General features: G+C 42.3%; 1 protein-coding gene and 1 pseudogene across 5 annotated transcripts in view; both read left to right on the top strand.

Moving 5' to 3' along the window:
* AFF1 (ALF transcription elongation factor 1) overlaps positions 1–19,158 on the top strand; it is a 201,251-nt gene that overhangs the window by 84,564 nt on the left and 97,529 nt on the right. The window lies entirely within an intron of this gene.
* On the top strand, positions 2,249–3,743 carry LOC114224895 (large ribosomal subunit protein uL1 pseudogene; annotated as a pseudogene).

Genomic DNA, 19,158 nt, shown 5'->3' with positions numbered 1-19,158 from the left:
TTTCAAATAAAATCTTTAAAAAAAAAAATAGCCAATGAAAAATTACATTTCTTGTTTTTGCGATATCATTTTAAAATTGACAAGGAAATAAACAGATTTTTGGCAATTGTCTTTAACTTTGTAAACTTTGTTTAGATTATCAGGAATAGAAAATTCAGATCTTATATTTTTATAGAATTCCTTTAAAATTTGTGCCCAAACTTTAGGACAGCAAGAGCCACTGTAATCTTTTTTTTTTTTTTTTTGAGAGAAACCTTTCTTATTTAATTCAAAAATTTCTTTCCCTGTGTTTTCATAGTTGAATTGCTGGTAAGAGTAGATGTTATTTCAATAGATGTTGGGAATTTAGAAAGAAAGCATGCATGGTTTCCTATTTACAGACTGCTTTTCTTCCAGAAATGGGTTTGGAAAACAAAAAATTCTACAGAAGCAGCAACGAAAATCATGTGATGAAGGTTAGGCCCCAGGCTGAACCCAGAATGTTTCTTCACTTATGGTGCCAAAATGTCAAACATGTGGTACAGTAATGGAAAACAGTGCAATTGATTGAACAAGGCAGATGAACCATGCTTAAATAAGACAGCTTATCTTCTGCTTAAGTTCTTTTTGGTGGGAGGGTTGAGTATTGTAAGGGACCTTTAGGTTTAATAGGAAGAAAAAGTGGAAAAAATGAATTTCTTGGGAGTATTTCTGTTGATAAACTTTGGGTACTTTGAAGGACACAGACGTGTATAATTTTGGTATATAATAATAGCAATCTTTTATTGTGCATTCTCTTACATTTTGAGCCCTGAGCCAAGAATTTGCATATTTGATGTCATTGAATCTGTTAGGCAGGGGTTATCCCTCCCATTGTACAGATGAAGAAACTGAGGCTCATGGAGATTAAGTGACTGACTCTCAGTGATTGATCATGGCTACAGAGCTGGCACACAGCCTCTACCCATCTACTCTAGACTTTCACAAAAATGTCAGCTTTGTCCTTCATACACTTTACCTGTATGGTCAGTGCGCCTTGGTTTACTAATGGAGGAAAAGAAGGATGGAGAAAATGGAACATGACTGTGTGTGTGTGTGTGTGTGTGTGTGTGTGTGTGTGTGTGTGTGTGTGTGTGTCAGCTGAAGTGTATGAAGCAGGAAAAGGGAATGAGATGAGAGCAGGGAAACACAGTATGTGTAAAATTCCTCTCAGGGTGAAGAAACATGAGGTCAGTATTTCCGAATGCCTCGCACTGGGAAGTACCTTTTCCCCACAACTTGGTTACCACATGGGGAATTAAGGAGAGACAGTGCAACTATTTGCAGCTATGGGGGGTATTTCTAACTCAGGGAACTCCTATAATATTTAGAAAGGGAGAATTATGTGGGTGGAACTTCCCTGGGTAGATGTGAAATCCCTTGTACCCTTCATGCCCTTTCAGGATGCTGCTTCCTTATAAGAAACTCATTTTGGAATGAACCAAGCATCCTTCTGCCGCTTCCTGTCTAGTGGGAAATGTGTGCACCCCTTTGCCTCTGCTGCAGGACACCACACTTTTCCTGCCGTTCTTGGATTCTCTTTTTTTTCTTCTGTTCTCTTACGCCGCTTCATACGCTATCAGCTCCAGGGACCCTGGTACTGTTTAGTATTGAATTATCTTACCTCCTCCTCGGGGAGATGGGTGGGAGGAACGTGGAAAGAGCGGGTGAGGGGAGAGCCCAGGCCTGTGCTGTCTTGCCCAGCACTTGCACTCAGCTGTGTATATTTAACTGATAAGAGCTCACAGGTGGGGAATACTTAAACTCATGGCCAGGCACTGGGCTAAGCACTGTGTATGCATTAGTTCATTTAATTCTTACAGCGGTTCTGAACCTTTGGTATCGTTAGAGTTTTGAGTCTGTGACTCACCCTGTCGGCCATAGCTGGTAGTGACAGAATCTCGAAGGTGCCTTGCACAGATGTAGCTAAAGAGTTCCCGTGTCTGTTTTTCGTGTGCCGCATTGTGGTGACTGCTGCTAGAGTAGAAAACTAACGCCACGACTTGGGGAATAGTTCTCATTCTCTACAACAGTGGCTCTCAACACCGGGGAGGCAGGGAAAAGAAGAGGAGGTTATTTTAGCCCCCACCCCACACACAGGAATATTTGGCAAAGTCTAGAAACATAATTGATTGTCACATCCGGGAAGACTGTGCTTCCATCACCGAAGGTGGAGCCCAGGGATCCTGCTAAATGTCTCACGATGCACAGGACAGTGTTCTCTGACACACAGAATTATTTGGTTCAAAATGTCAGTAGTGCCACAGTTGAGAACCCCTGCTCCGCTGGTTCCTCCTAGTTCATAGGTATGTGGATATTTGTGCCTCAGAGAACATCAGTATATTGTAAACAGACTCCAGCTCAACCAGTGCTGGCCCCAAGCGTTAGTTAAAAGTCTGTTTAGGACGCAACGTGTGTGTGCAGGACACTGCTGGGCACCATGTGGATTACACAGCCCTGTAGGAAAGGGAGAAATGGAAGAAACACTTCTGAGGGTGGTGATAAGGAAAGGATTTGTTGAAGCAGAGGGATGTGGGGAGGACAAAGGCTTGGATAGATAAAAGCTGCAAATTGGGAAAGTGTAAAACCTGAGTTTTTTTGAAGAGCACAGCTGGAGGTGCATCTGGAGACATTTTCAGATTTCTCCTTTCTTGCTCGCTTGAGTGCTCTCAGTTAACTATGGTACTACCAGGCATTAGCTCACTTAAACCTCACATTAGTTTTTAGGGAATTGGTACCAGGATTGCCACGACCTTTTTTAAAATGGCTGACATTCACTCTTTTCCCGTTACTGCGGCGCGAAGAACCATGAGCAGCAAAGTCTCCTGCGACACCCTGTACGGGGCGGTGCGGGAAGTCCTGCACAGGAACCAGTGCAAGCGCCGGAAGTTTTTGGAGACGGGGTGGAGCTGCAGATCAGCTTGAAGAACTGTGACCCTCAGAAGGGCAAACGCTTCTTGGGCACCGTCAGGCTTAAGTCCACTCCCTGCCCCAAGTTCTCCGTATGTGTTTTGGGGCATCAGCAGCACTGTGATGAGGCCAAGGCAGTGGATATTCCCCACATGGACATTGAAGTGCTGAAGAAACTCAACAAGAATAAGAACAACAAGAATAAGAAATTAGTCAAGAATCTGGCCAAGAAGTATGATGCCTTTTTGGCTTCAGAATCTCTGATCAAGCAGATCCCACGAATCCTGGGCCCAGGCCTGAATAAGGCTGGCAGGTTCCCTTCCTTGCTGACCCACAATGAAAACATGGTGGCCAAAGTGGATGAAGTGAAGTCCACCATCAAATTCCAGATGAAGAAGGTGCTGTGTCGGGCAGTGGCTGTTGGCCATGTGAAGATGACAGATGACGAGTTTGTGTACAGCATCCACTTAGCAGTCAATTTCCTGGTGTCCTTGCTCAAGAAGAATTGGCAGAACGTCCGGGCTTTATACATCAAGAGCACCATGGGCAAGCCCCAGCGCCTGTACTAAGGCACAGTTCAGTAAATCCTAGTATCACCCTTAAAAATAAATAAATAAATAAAATAAAATGGCTGACATTCAGGTTAAATGACTTGCCCAAAGGACACTACTAGAAAGTCGTGGAGTCCATGTACGAACCCATCCCTAACTCCAGAGACCACGCTCTTAACCAGCTTGCGATGCTGGTAGCCAGAGTGTTTGCATCCTATTGTGTATTGCTCATCCTCCTCTCTGCCCTCCCCGAACTCAGCAAAGCTGCAGGAAGAGACTGACACACAGCTCTCTCCATTCGGTAGCTCTGTAGCAGGAGGTGATAGAGAGGGGTCAGAGGTGAGGGAGCCCATTAGCAGAGAACTTAAGGTGAGTCTTTTAAAGCAGCAAGGGAAGAATTCTGAGTGACATGGGTCCTCAACATATCTGGCAAGGAAGAGGTTGACTGCAGAAGCACTTTTCAACTAACTCAAGGGAGAAAATACTCGGAAAGGGAGATTGGTACCTATTGTATTACAAATTTACTTGTGTAAAATACGTGTCTAAACTCTGGGCGTTTTGTATCTTAGATATCAGATGTAACTTAAAATAGGGAAACCACAGAATCAGGCCTTCCTTAAAGCCCAAAGCTTTCTGGCTTGGTAATTTTGTAGGGAAGGACTTGTAGGAAAAACGCTTTGAAACATGAAGAAGGAAATGTGATTCCGGTGGTTCCTTTATAGGCACTAAATCTGTACATGAAGTAGGACAAGAATTGGAGAAGATTAATTTTCTGAAACCTCACAACCAATCTAGTTCTCAAATAGGGAAAAACAATGTTTTTTTTTTTTTTTTTTACACAAAGGTGAAGATTGGAGGAGTGGGAGGGAAAGGTGAATTAAGTCTCCATAGTGGCTGCTAAGGAGATTGCCCTAAAAGCTTTCCAAATGGGAGTCGGAAATGTCCTCCTCCAAATGCACATATGTATCTCTGCTGGATCCCTTGTAGTTTCTCAATAGAGAAAAAGTGGAAGATTTTGAAAGAGCAAGGTAAGGTTTTGCTCGGTGCGCGCACACAGATAAACTCTGCAGCGTGCAGACATACGTACGCTCAGGCTGTTTCAGTTCTGCCGGCAGCAGCTGTCATGGAGTGTCTCACAGTTCAGGACCACTCTTCAGGTCCTTTCCTTTCAGGGAGCCACTGTGCTAGTTAATAGATGAATTTGTGCTTCTCACTGCCCCACCCGCCTCTTTAACAATTTATTTATTAGAGTGTGCGCCCAAGTGTGGGGAGGGGCAGAAGGAGAGGGGGAGAGAATTTCTAGCAGACTCCCTGCCAAGTATGGAGCCTGATGTGGGGATGTGCGGGCATGTGGGCTGAGATCGGGATCTGAGCCGAAACCAAGAGTCCGACACAACTGACTGAGCCACTCAGGTGCACCTCTACCCCCTTACCTCTTTCTGGTAGAGACCTCCTGTTCAACCTGAAGTTTTGTCTGTAGATGTGTGTGATGGAACCGTGTGGGATCTCCTCGTGTTTGGCAGCCTCTTAGATCCTGTCATATTTACTAGTGTATTCTTGTGGCTATTTCCCCTAACACTGTATTAGGAAAAAACTTTTTTTTTTAAGATTTTATTTATTTATTTGTCAGCACAAGCAGGCAGAGTTCCAGGTAGAGGGAGAAGCAGGCTCCCCACTGAACAAGGAGCCTGACGCGGGGCTCGATCCCAGGACCCTGGGATCATGACCTGAGCGTGAAGGCAGACACTTAGCCAACTGAGCAACCCAGGCGTCCCTGTATTAGGAAAAATTTTAAACATTCAGAAAGTTGGAAGAATTTCACAGTAAAAAGCCTTATTCCCAGATTATACTATTAACACTTTATTATATTTGCGTTACCACGTATGTACTCATCTCTTCATTGCTATATCCATCCATTAATCTCTTATGCTTCTTGTGTAAGTTGCAGATCCCAAAATACTTCAGCTTGTATGTCATCAGCTAAAGTTAAGTATTTACAGGGCTTTTCCCCTTTCACCATAAAAGTCAGGTATGCCACGAAATGCACAAACTTGAGGTGTTTTGGTACATTTTGACAGTGTATATGTCTGTGTAACCCAAACCCCTATGAAGATATAGGACTAATCTTAGCGTTATTTTTTGGTATGTATGTGGGAAGAGGATTAGAAGATGAGTGATGGACTCATTCCTGTTTTATTTTTCCTCCTTTCAAGGTATCATTTCTGTGTGTTTTTATTTTTCTTAATAATTTTTAAAGATTTATTTATTTTGAGAGAGACAGAATGTGAGCGGGGGGAGGGGCAGAGGAAGAGGGACAGAAATCTTCAAGCAGGCACCCCACTGAACGCTGAATGGGGAGCCACCTATGGGGCTCGAACCCCGGACCCTGAGGTCATGACCTGAGCTGGAATCCAGAGGCAGACGCTTAACTGACTGAGCCACCCAGGTGCCCCTTGAATATTTTTTTTTTTTAAAGATTTTATTCATTTGACAGAAAGAGGGAGAGAGCACAGGCAGAGGGAGAGGGAGAAGCAGGCTCCGCACGGAGCAGGGAGCCCGACACGGGCCTCCATCCCAGGACCCAGGGATCGTGACCTGAGCCCAAGGCAGACGCTTAACTGACTGAGCCCTCCAGGTGTCCCTGAATATTGTTTTTTAAAATGACTTCTCCCATGACTGTCACAGACTAAAATTTCTTGTTACCAGGCATGTGGCAGCGACTCCTTCTTTAAAACATGTAAAGCCTTCTTTATAGAGTGCTTTGAAGGCTTGAGTCCAAAATCATTACATTTTATTTTGGATTAGCCCTTTTCCCAGTTAAGGTACTTCATGGGGAGTACAGGCCTCTGTCCATTCTTTAAGAACTCCCTATTTCTGGGTAACAGTGGAATGCATGTGACAGAGTGTAATTAAAGCCTGCTGCTTAAAGAGCGCATGTAGTAGAGGGGTGCCAGGATGACTGGGTCGTGTTCTTCCAGGATCATGCTGTGGAAGTCATTGGTAGGGAGGTGGGGGTCTCTCCTGAAAGAGGTGGACTTAGTTAATGTCACTCATCCTGCGTGGGTGGACCAGGATGAATGAGAGAAGTCTGGGAGTGAAGGAATGCTCTCCCAAGTAGGCTGGTGGTGGGTCCATAGATAACCAGGGGCCCCGAGGTGAAGTGAGGCAAGTTGTAATTTGTCAATCAAATTATCTGGTTGAATGTTACCTGTTTATTTCTGTTCTGTTATCCTCTGGTTTTTGGTAAAATCTAATGTAAATATTTCAGCCACTTCTCAGCTATTTTATTGTTAAGGGAATAGTTGAGTCTGTGATTGGGTCAGAGTTGTAGGGAAGCGATATTCCCCTGAGGGCAGAGAGAGGGTGGCAGCCTTGATTATTGAGAGATTCCCTGGACGGCTTTAAATCCAAGGAATAAGATTAAAATGTGTAAGAGGTTCACTCTCTCTACCTTCATTTGAAGATCTTGGTTTAATTTTATCCAGGCTGTCAGCCTGTTTCCTTACACTCTCAACCTGACAAATATCCTTTTATTTAAATAAAGGTATTCAAATCTAGTGATGCAATCTCCCACCAGACTTCTAAAGAACCAGGACATTTGAGGAACAGTAAGTTCTGACCTTTAATAGCAACCACTGGCTAATTCTTCATATTTTCCGCAAACCACACCCGCCTGCTGAAGTAGATAGCTCAGGGAAGTTGGATGGACTCACTGTGCCTTGGGAGTTTTTAATCCCATAGCTTCTCCTAATGTTTTCTTTTGATCTGCAATCTCCATCATCTTCTGTCGTTTCCCATTCACTTCATCCTAAAAATCATACACAGTTGTAATGTGAGGTCCATTACTCTATTGAAGATGCAGTTGGAACCAGTGACTGGGATGGTTTTTATGCCCCCTGCGTTTCCCAAACTTCCACCAACACACTCTTTTTACAACCCACTTGAGGCTGTTGATCATTAGGCCGGGCAGGGTATTAGAGCTGAGTCCTGGAGGGAGTAGATAAGATCGTACAGTGAGTGGTGCCAGACCCTGGAGGCTGCCAGCTTGGCACACTTTTCACCGCGCACTACAGTATGCTAATCTTTTGGAATAAAAGAGTAAGGCATTAAAATTAGATAGAGATAAGAGTGGAGATTTCTCATCTTTCCCCCCCAAGACAGGAAAGCTGATAAGAGAGAAATTTGGTTTGTTACTGAAAGCCTTACATGTTTCAGAAGAAACTATTTCAGAAATAGTCTGTACTTTACTCCTTTAAAATGAAACACTTCAAAATAAACTTTAAAAAAAATTCACCCTTTATCTTTCTTTCTTAATAATTTAGGGTCTAGTCCAAGGGCTGACAAACCTTTTCTGTAAAGGACCAGATGGTAAATATCTCAGGCTTTGCTAAGTCCATGCAGTCTTTGTTGCCACTAGTCAGCTCTGCTGTTCCAGGACCAAAGCAGCCATAGACAGTGTGGAAACAAATGAGCACGGCTGTGTTCCAGTAAATCTTTATTTATAAAAACAGGCAGCTGGGCCAGATTTGGCTCATGAGGCAGTTTGCTAACCCGTGGTCTAGTCCATCTTTTTGTTTCTGCTAACTTTGTTTATGTTTTTAGGTTGAAATTCAAGCATCAACCGATGTTCATTCAAATTGGAATGTTGCAACACATTTTTCCCCTCTTTGCCACTGGTAGCCTTATTCTTTTTAAACTAATCTTACTTAAAAGCCTGAAACTTCTGGGCTCAGCATGTCAGGAAATCAAGGAACATTTTGAGTGGGGATGTTCAACTAAATGCTTTTAAATTTATTACTGAACTTTTAAAATCATGGAATTGTGGCTGCTGGCTCAAACACAACACAAGGAGGTCTTTAGAATAGTGTAAAATAATTTGAATTAGGAAGTCAGGCCCGACTTTGCACCGCAAGGCCCTGTATCAAGTGGGCACAGGGACTGTGTTCTTTGGGACAATGAGGAGGGTGGAGGGGTGGGAGGAGTGGTGAGTTTTGTTTTTGCCATCATCTAGGCCAGTTAAGTCCATTTGCATTCTAAACCGTGACATCCCCACTCTGCTCATTTCCTAAAATTGACGGTTTTTCATGTGCAGAGTAATTTGAGGTCATTGTTTCAGGCCCAGGAAAGTCCACAGGCAATTCTCAGGGGATTGCTGCCCTAAAATATCACTGAGACTCTAGACCAGCCAAGTGGAGTGGATGGCTGCAAAAGGCTGTCATCCCTGTGAATTGTCAGTGGTTCTTTGGACCCTTTTTAGGTGAAATTTGGAGTTGAAGTTGGGGAATGAAGTAAGATGGTGCAAACACCCCATGGTGAATGATCACCCCTTGACAGACTTACATGCTTTCTCAGCAGGGGCGTGGGGACTCCTTCCCCTCTTCCAAACTCTGTTCATTCTTCAAGCTCAGATGTCACCGATCTTAATTAAATCATCCCAGGCTCCTTCCTTTAGAGTTGGTATTTTTCTCCTGATTCTTTAGCACTTGTAACCAACCTCTGCAATCACTCTTAGCAGTCTGCCCCTACCCCCGCTTTGTATTTCTCCCACTAGATTGTAGAACCCTTACTTTTTTTTTTTTTTTTACGTTAATTGCCATACATTACATCCTTAGTTTGTGATGCAGTGTTCCAAGAACCCTTACTTCTTTTGTCCTTAGGTCTGGCAGATAGGTGAGTCAATAATGACGGGAAACAAATAGATTTTCTGTTTTGTTTTGTTTTGTTTTGTTTTTATTCTGTGAGGCTTAAGATCTTAGTTGGACTATGGAAAACCATAGAAGTGCCTTCGTGCTCTTAAATAACTTTAAGTGGCATAACATTTAAAATGCAATTCTGTTTCACAGTCAGAGGCTTTTAATATAAATTATCAGTGCATTTGGTAACTTTAAATGTTTGCTTATTGTTTCCTTAGAATGGTTATATTTGCTTCTGCTTCTCAAAGAGAGTGTTGAAAACGGAAATTTTAAAGCATTATGAAAAATAGTCTTTGAAGCTCCTGCAGTGTACTTTAAAAAAAAAAATGAGTGAACTCTCAGATTCTAGTTTACTGGTGTTCAAGTAGGTGGAGGGTGCTGTATTAAGTTAGATAAATACCCTTTGTTTTAAGCGAGTGAACTGAGTGTTGGCAGTGATGGGGAAAAGATGATATATTCTGCATATAAATGTCCATGGCTGGGCCAAAATCCAGCCCAAAGAATCCTGACAAGCTTTGTAAGGCTCATAACACTGCTTAGCAGAGGTCAAAATGAAGGGAGACTTCTCCAGAAAAACAATGGCTTACTGTTTAGTTTTAAGGAGATGCCAATTATAGCCAGTGGTAGGAGGTGAGCTGGGGTTATGATGAAAATGAGAATATTTAGAAACATGTAATTGTTGCTTGTTGCCATATAAAATACCAATACATGTTTCCAGCTTTCTTCTCCTGTAATAATCTCCCTGTTCTTCCTTCTTGAAATGTCTGTGGGATGAAATGGAATAGAATAATGAGGCTGCCTCTAGTTTTTATGACATTAAGCTTTCTTTCTTGAAAACAAATGTGACATGTGCAATTAAACAAAAAAAAAAGATAACTGTAATTCAGGAGGTAAAGAAAAAACCTGATGATTCTGTAAAAACATACCAACGCTCTATTCTTACATTGTTGTCATCTGTTTTGTGTGATACGCAAGTTGGTTTGGATTATCTTTGTGTTTTTATGTCCATGTGTTTGTTGGAGCCCGAAAAAAACTTTTTTCAGTTGTAGAAAGTTTATCTTTATTCTTATATACATGTCCACAGCAGCCTGTTTAACTCGGTTTAAAATATAATTGGCAGCGGCTTCTACTGGAAGTTGTGTGTTGACCGGGGAATGGAAGATCCATCCTTGAGTTTAGTCTTTGATATACTCCTGTAACGGAATGAGTTTCATTAAATGGATAGAGGAGGAGCCCTACAATTTTTTTTTGTTTGTACAGTAACTGGAATATGCTGATGGGTCTCTGTGTACTCATGTAAATAATAAATGTTTCTTAATATTTTCTTCTTTAGAAAAGTAAATCACCTCTTGCCAGTTTCATCATTATCCCATTGTTCCTCACTGTTCTTATCAATACATAGACATTGTTTTTCCTTTCATTTTCCAAATGTAAGCCTTTTCCTGTTGCTTTTTGCTGTTGGTTAGCAAGTCTGAATGTTGAGCATTTATTCTGGCTGAAGCAGCACTTGGTACATTGGCCCAGTTTCAAACAGTTCTTCTTATCGTATGTGGTGCAATTGGTTTTCTGGAATGTGTGTGCGTTAGAAGTTCAGTCATTGGGAGGGACTCTTCCTTTTGGAATGGTAAATCTGTACAGTTCCTAAGCTGTTCTATAGAGTGTAATTCATTCAGTTTGACATATGTTGGGAATTAGCTGGTGCTCAAGATGTTAAGTGACAAAAAATATCCACTTGGTATGTTTGATCTCTTATGACTCTTCTTTAAAAAAAAAAAAAAGAACAAAAAATAAGCTTGCTCCTGAATAATTACTTGAGAGAAGAGTTGCTTTTTTTTTTTTTTTAAATCCCCTTAGGGGCATTTCAGCAGTCTCATGAGACACAAGATGAATTTAGGAATGATTTGTTTTTCTCTTGCTTTCTGTGTGGTACTTGACAATTTGTTGTATAAATCTGTTATTTATAGGGTGCTGTCCATAACTGCCTAGTTTAAAAAAAATTAACATGCTATCTTTTTTTTTAAGATTTTATTTATTTATTTGAGAGAGAGAATGAGAGATAGAGAGCACGAGAGGGAAGAGGGTCAGAGGGAGAAGCAGACTCCCTGCCGAGCAGGGAGCCCAATGCGGGACTCGATCCCGGGACTCCAGGATCATGACCTGAGCCGAAGGCAGTGGCCTAACCAACTGAGCCACCCAGGCGCCCAACATGCTATCTTTTGTACTATCTTTTTGTACGGTCTTTTGAAAATACTTCTGTTAGCTTCAAATTGTATGATTTTTTTTGTTTTGTTTTGTTTTTTTTTTTTAAAGAAACCACTACTCGAGGTTCTGCATCTGTATGCAGATTTCCATCCATTCAGCCAATACTCTATTAGCCTAATGGGTTAGTGCTGGGTACACAGTGTGGCATAAGAGAGAAAAAAAAGGTGACTAACCTTCAGTAGCTTACATTCTTGAAAGAGATGAGTGTGGAGAGCCAGACATAATTAAACAGATAAATGAATATACAAGATAATTTTAGATAGTGACAAAGAGACGAAGGGCTACAGAACTCATGCTCTTGGGACCAGGTGCACATTTAGATCTGGAACCTCACTGATGAGCTCCTTTAACCTGAGGTGTTGGTGACAACATTGGCCTCAGCTCTCTGGACAGAGCATCCAGGTGGGGATCAGCAATGCACGGCTCCACTCATTCCAGGCATGGAAAGGCCTGTGTGGCTAGTATTTGAGAAGGGTAGGGGGAGGGGAATATATCTGGAGGTAGCAATTAAGAGGAGATGTGCTAGGGATGGAGCCTTCTAGGTCACGCTTCTGGATTTTAATCTTGAATGCTAAGGGAAGCCTATGGTGATCTTTTAGCAGTGGAAGGAGCCACATAATCTCATTTGCATTTTAAAACTCTCTAGATCCTGTATTTTTTGTTCTGTTTTCTCCATGATGCATTTGTAACAGCATGGAGAGATTTTTCATTGTGGGATTTTTGTTGTTGAAGTTTTAGTCCTAGAGACAGCTTATTAATATCATTCTGAATCTTATTTGATTTAAAATTAAATGTGTAGTTGCTATAAATGTTACTCATTTTTTTTTTTTGGTGTAGTATACTTGGACTTTCATGATAAATATGGCAAACTGAAAAATGAAAGCCTGTAATATTAACTGATAAACATATGGTGTTAGCTGAGGCAGCTTTCGTGGCTGACCTAGGAAAGAGAGCTGTCAGCCTCCTTCTAGGCTTGAGTCATTTGATGGGTACAACAATCTGGTAAAAATCAGTTTTAGGTATCAGACAATGAATCATATTTTGTCATCAAATAATGAGTAAGACTGGCAGACTTCAGTAGAATTCTGGATTGTTTGAAACTGAGTAATGCATTAAGTCAAAGATATGTATTAAGTATCACTTTTTGCTAAGCACTGTGCTCTCAGGAATAGTCCTTGCCGTTAAGGAGCTCAGTCTAATAAAGAAAATCTGTAGGCACGTGTATGGTCTGTCTCATTTTTGTAAATCTAAACATGGACAGATTTGCAAGAACAGATGTATCCCAGAGACAGAAATTATTCACAGCAGGAATGGGAGGTGAGAGTGGAGGTTGGGGCTGGGGGTACTGTGATGGAGGGGCAGGGATATTTTGGAAGGCTCTGAAAGTCAGGGGAGAGGAGTTCATGAGAGAACTGGCAGAGACCAGGGCTGTGCTTTCCCCCCCATGCCTCGCAATTCCTTGTGTTCATAGTGTCTAGAAGAGAGAGAAGGGGCAGAAATGGGTCTTATCCATTTTGGGGTGAGAAATAAGCAGAAAGAGGTCTTACCCCCTGAAGGTTAGAGGTAAGTTGAAGCCAGATAGTGAAGGGTGTTGCTTGGCTTAACCACCACTTTTTTTTTTTTTTTAAGATTTTATTTATTTATTTGACAGAGACACAGCGAGAGAGGGAACACAAGCAGGGGGAATGGGAGAGGGAGAAGCAGGCTTCCCTCTGAGCGGGGAGCCCGATGTGGGGCTCGATCCCAGGACCCTGGGATCATGACCTGAGCCAAAGGCAGATGCTTAACTACTGAGCCACCCAGATGCCCCACCACCAATCACCTTTAATCCTGTAGGCAGCATTGGGCTCAGAAAAGTTGCAAATAGGTGAATAATAAGATCAGATTCATGATTTTTAGAAAGTTCAATGAAGTATCTGTGTGGAGTTGAGTGGCCCAGGACAAGGAGCCTGTTGGGGCTGTGCTCTGAGTTGCAAGTAAGGAAGTTCACACGCTTTCTTTGAATTTTGGATGCTTAATAGATTTAATACCCAAAACATTTTTTTTGTTGAGTATGAATTAAATGAGACAAACATTTAAAGAAAAGCCCAGAAGTTTGAGCTTTCTAGTCTACATTCTTTCTTCGTTTGTGACCACCGCATTCTTTTATTTTGTGGCTGTAATGATGCAGACTTTCACCAGCCTCATTATTTTATATGTATGTGATGCGGTCCTTCATGGTCAGTTGAGTGTGTAAGATGAATGGCATGGTAATGAGGCCAGTGCTCTGGTTGATCCTAGTACAGACGAGACCTGTAGGGGAAGAGCCAGCAGCTTCTGCCCATGTTTCTGATTGGTGCCCAATGTGTAGTTGCCAATAAAGCAGGCGGTCTGAGGGGGCTCAAAACACTAGGGACCTTTATAACTAAATGGGGGGGGGACAGAAATAGGTGGCAAATTTGTCTCTAGTGAGCCTGTGACCACTGTGGGGGAGAGGGTGATTTCTGTATGTGCTTTCAGTTAACTGTAAGTAAGAACAGTCAGCATTTTAGGGATCCCCTCTGAGAGACTGCCGTTTTCTGGAATTTCTCAATAACATTAATGTGTTCTTATTTCAAATAGCATTAAAAACGAATTTTACTAACCCTTAGCCCGTAGATTGTCAAATCTTCAAGGTCGGGAGCGATTTCTTCTCACTGTTGTGGTTTGTGTAATTGTGCCATTTGCATGATGACCTGCCTCAGTACTAGTTCTAAATTTTTTTAAATGTTTAAAATGCATTTAAAAGACAAACCATAAGAGACTCCTAATCTCAGGAAACAAACTGAGGGTTGCTGAGTGGTGGGGGGTGGGAGGGATGGGGTGGCTGGGTGATGGACACTGGGGAGGGTGTGTGCTATGGTGAGTGCTGTGAATTGTGCAAGACTGTTGAATCACAGACCTGTACCCCTGAAACAAATAATACATTATATGTTAATTAAAAGAAAGACAATAAATAAAATGCATTTTAAAAAATAAAACATGTTTAGGGGCACCTGGGTGGCTCAGTCGTTGAGCGTCTGCCTTCGGCTCAGGTCATGATCCCAGGGTCCTGGGATCGAGCCCCGCATCGGGCTCCCTGCTCGGCGGGAGGCCTGCTTCTCCCTCTCCCACTCCCCCTGCTTGTGTTCCTGCTCTCGCTCTCTCTCTCTCTCTGTCAAATAAACAAATAAAATCTTAAAAAAAAAAAAAAAGACGGAGTAAAAAATAAAACATGTTTAGAAGGTAAGGGATTGTGTCCTACACATAGGAACGCGGTAGCTCATCGTCTCCATTCCCCTCATCCTCTTGTTAGAGCAGCGTGTCCTCACCGGTACAGTTTCCCTCGCTGCCCTTTTAAGACCATCGAAGAAGACAAATTCTTGTGCTTTTCCGTCTACAGGGTACAAATGCCTCTCGAAATATATTTATGATCTATTGAGACAACCAAAATGGGCTATAGTGAGACTACTCTTCTAAAAAAAGAGCTGCTGGTGTTTATAGATTTTGGGACATAGCCTCTAATGCACTGCTTTATGCAGATGGGTCTATAAATATTAGTAATGATCAAAGACTGAGTCCAGGGTCCAAAATCAGTGTTCATAGGTACCAGTGAGAGTTACTGACAGAATGTTCAACACCCCAGTATTTCTTTAGCCCTGATCTTGATGTTGTTATATGAGGCAATTTCTTTTGTTCTTAATCAGAATTTTTAACTACACAAATAATAAATGGATGGATACTTTCTTGTGGAAAAAAATGTTAAAATATTCCTTAAACCACCATACTACCACTCACCTCCTCCACCCTAATCTGGTGCTCCTTCTTGATTTTTGTAAAGTGAATCCTTTCAGACCTTTGCTACATATTAACATGCATGCAGGAAAATAACTGGCGGATTCATTTTGAAAGGTAAATTAACATGTCTTTCATTAGGATGTAAGTAACTGACTTTTTACTCAAGTTTGCCTGGGTAGAGGCTTTCTCAGTTTAAAACTGATAGTATGCCTTTAAGTTACGTAAAAAAATATTTTTTTTTTAAAGATTTTATTTATTTATTTATTTGACACAGAGAGACACAGTGAGAGAGGGAACACAAGCAGGGGGAGTGGGAGAGGGAGAAGCAGGCTCTCTGCGGAGCAGGGAGCCCGATGTGGGACTCGATCCCAGGACCCTGGGACCATGACCTGAGCTGAAGGCAGACGCCCAACGACTGAGCCACCCAGGCGCCCGTTACGTAAAAAAATCTTAAAGGGTTGATTTAATTTTGCAAAATGGAATTCTGTACAACTTTGAGTATTCTAATGAGGCTGAGTCTTCTGTGGCAAGCAGAGGTGAGTAGCAGAGAGCCGTTACTTTGAGATGATCCTCTGGGAGCTCCTCTAGGAAAACAGCAGCGACATAATGCGATTTTGTCATTTCACTTTGCTTATATTTCTCTTTTCAATTAAATCAGATTTGGTTTTTGAAATTAAGGATTAAGTCTTTGTTTTTTCTTTGCATTTATTGTGTATGTTAGGTGATAGGGGAAGTAATAAAGGTGAAATCTTTGGAAGATTTAGCTGAGTGATTTTTATTACAAGAAAGCCTGTTGCAAAGTCTTTCATATGCACAAAGCGAAAGAAGGAAAAGATTTTCCATTCTTTGAAGCAACATTTCTTCTAATGTGGAGCCACTTTGATTTATTATGTTTAAACTGTATTGATGAATGATAGTTTTAATGACAAAGCGAATTTTGTGTTTTGAAGTATATTGATATTTTTCTGTAATGTGTGAAAAATGTTCCCTAGATGTTAGGTTGTCGGACTAGAGAAACCTGGGAAAAAAGGGCCAGAAGATGGACTGTAAAAGTCAAGAGGAGTGGTTTTCAAAATAAAAAAGTCACTTGCACAAGAGTAAGAACCCAAACCTGCTATCCTTCTGCCTCTCACTTGTGACATGTTCTATCACCATTCTCTAAACCAGGGTGGTCCAACTTTTGTGAATAGACTTGCAAGTTTTTCGTTTTGTTTTATCTTTTATACATTCAAATCAGAATGGCATAGTGCTGCTCCTAAACAGTATAAAGACTCCTCCTTTTCCAAAATTAACATACGTTGTTGATTTGAGGATTTTGTCCTTTCCTTCCTGCCAAATGTCTCTTCCATGCCTCGGGAGTTGAATACACTGGAGAAATTACATTCTATCCCCCAAGGGAGAATTAAACTTTTAAACGTGAGTTCTAGAGAGAGTTGGTCACATCTATCAGAGGCAGGTCTGTGTGAAGTAGCCAGTCAAGGGTGATAAATGGGTAGTCAGCTGTGCACAGCCTGCCCCGTGGGCCCGGGGTTGCCATGGAAGCGCCCAATGGCATCCAGCGATCCTGCATGACTAACCTAGATTAGCAGCAGGGCCTGTGGGCTCCAGCCTGGAAGAAGGTGCTCCCAGCCAGATGATGGCCTAGCCTGCATGCTGCCCCACAGCTCACGCTCAACGTGGGCCTTCCTGTTACTGTCTTTTCTCCTGCCACATAAGTTCCTCTCCTTTTTGAGTGCAAGGAAAGTGACAAAGAGGATCACTCTCATTACAGAGCTCATCACAGAGCTGTGATTTCTTCATTTTATCACACCCACCCATAACCCCAAGGAGGAGCATTTCAAAAGTCAGAGTCACACAGGCCCCAGCATGGGCTTGACTAAATGACTGCATTCAAGGGGCTGAATGGGCAGCTTCGAATTCCTCTGGAGTTTCACCACCTCTCCGAAAGCGAGAGCATCTTTGCATGGTTTAGACTTCCCAGCTTCGCTCGGGCTCCTGTGTGGATTAGAAGGGCGGAATTCCATCTGTGGCACAGTCCCCCTTCGCAATGCCTTGTGCACTTGTGTTCTGCAGGGCACACCAGGCTCTGGAAACTGAAGCCTGGGGTTTCCCCTTTGGTCTTTCATGTTTGCTTAAAAAAAAAAAAAAAAAAAAAGAGGGGGAGGTGGTTTGTTGCACTTTGCAGAGATCTTTTTGAAGCATCAGCACTGCACCTCTGCAGATGGTGGACAGTAGTATATGACCCCAAAGCAACAATGTGGCAACTGACAGTATTTCCCTCGTTTATTTAGGCAGAACTCCTGGTCGTCTGCTGGGTGGTCAGACTCTGCATCCTCCCCCCGGGGCCTTGTTTGTGAATGCCACCGTCAGTTGCTTCAGATCATCCTGTGACTTGGTGGTCTTTTTCTCCCCAGGTGGGGGCTCCTGGGCTGACCAGACAACTGGCATCGAGGCCCAAGGAACATGGCTTAGGTCAGTGGCCAGAAGTTACTGGGAGGGGAGCCCAATATCGGGCATGGAATGACAGCTTTGGTGCAAGTTTTATTTACAGCCTGTCCTTGAAAGAAATTAATGTGAAGAGCCCCTTAGCATGTTGGAGATGACTTGTGAATCCAGAGGTTATTATGGGGCCAGGGACCTCAAATCTGTAAGTTAAAAAGGGGCTCCAAAAAAAAAAGCTCTAAAATAAGAATTTTAGTACAGCTTTTATAACTGGAGGAGTAACTTCATGCTGCCGGCCATCCCTTTCTCCAAGGGCTCTCTGTCAGGTCTGTAGGCAAAGACAGACGCATGTGAATACATTTAACCAAACACATTTTGTGGCTCTGAGATTGCTCATGTGGCAGGGGTGAAACCTCACTTATCGATGTGTACCTCTTTGAGAACAAGGAATTATGAGGATTGTGAGTGAACACACGTACAGTACGCCTTCTTTGTTGTTGCCCTATTTAACACAACCTTGCTGTGCAGAACTTGCTAGCAGAACTGTGATTAAGAATACATGCTCTTTTGCCAAGCAGACCTGCATTCAAATTTTAAGGTCCATTATTTAACACCAAGTAAATCTCTGAGCTTTGCCTTTTTTTTTTCCACCCAGAATATGGGGTTCATAATCTCCCTCTCACAGAGTTGTTGTGAAAATTAAATAGGACACTGGTGTGATGTGCCTAAATCCGTGCTGACCAAATAACAGACATTAAGTGGTGGCAGTCCTTGGCAACCTGCTGTTGCTGTCATCATTGCTCCTGTTTTTGGTAAGCTTTATTAAAGTGATCCATAGAGCCCAAGAAGAGTGCGCTCTCTTGTACTCCTCAGAACCACCTAGAAACTTGTTACACATGCAGATCTCAGGCCCCGCATCAGATCTACTGACTCAGAAGCTGGGTGGCTGGCAAGGGGCGGGGGGTAGGTCTCTGCGCTCCATGTTCTAACAGGTCCTCCAGGTGATTCTGTGCTAACTGGTTCAGGAACCTCTCATCTAATACAAAATGCTCTGTGGAGAGCAGGGAAGGAGCACTTGTCGCTCACTCTGTTTTGTGTGGAACAATGAGAAAGTCTGACCGTGAAAGGCTGACGTTGGGATGAGGTTATCCTGAGAGGGAGAATGTTTTTCTCCTCCACACCAGAGGAAAAATGCCACCTTTAATTAAATGAAGTGATAGCCAACTTGTAATTATTCAATGGTAATTAACAGTCTGTGAATCATGTAGGACGTGTACTGCTACCTAAAATCCCCTCATTTAAAATTCTTCCATCTACCCGTTCTTTGCTTGCACCTTGAATTAAAAATGTGTAAGGCTGAACAGTGATTTACTTACTCATGCTACTAATTGTGTTGATATTGTTAAAATTTGTTTCCCCCGATGTCAAAATGGAAACAAGGAAAAGAAAGTATTCATGAAAAAATTTGCCTATGAACCCTAACTATT

Source organism: Eumetopias jubatus, unplaced genomic scaffold, assembly GCF_037043125.1.
Source record: "Eumetopias jubatus isolate StellerSeaLion01/CBP00866 unplaced genomic scaffold, mEumJub1_p1.0 scaffold_2, whole genome shotgun sequence".
NCBI classification, from domain to species: Eukaryota; Metazoa; Chordata; class Mammalia; order Carnivora; family Otariidae; genus Eumetopias; species Eumetopias jubatus.
This window is presented reverse-complemented; position numbering and strand designations above follow the sequence as displayed.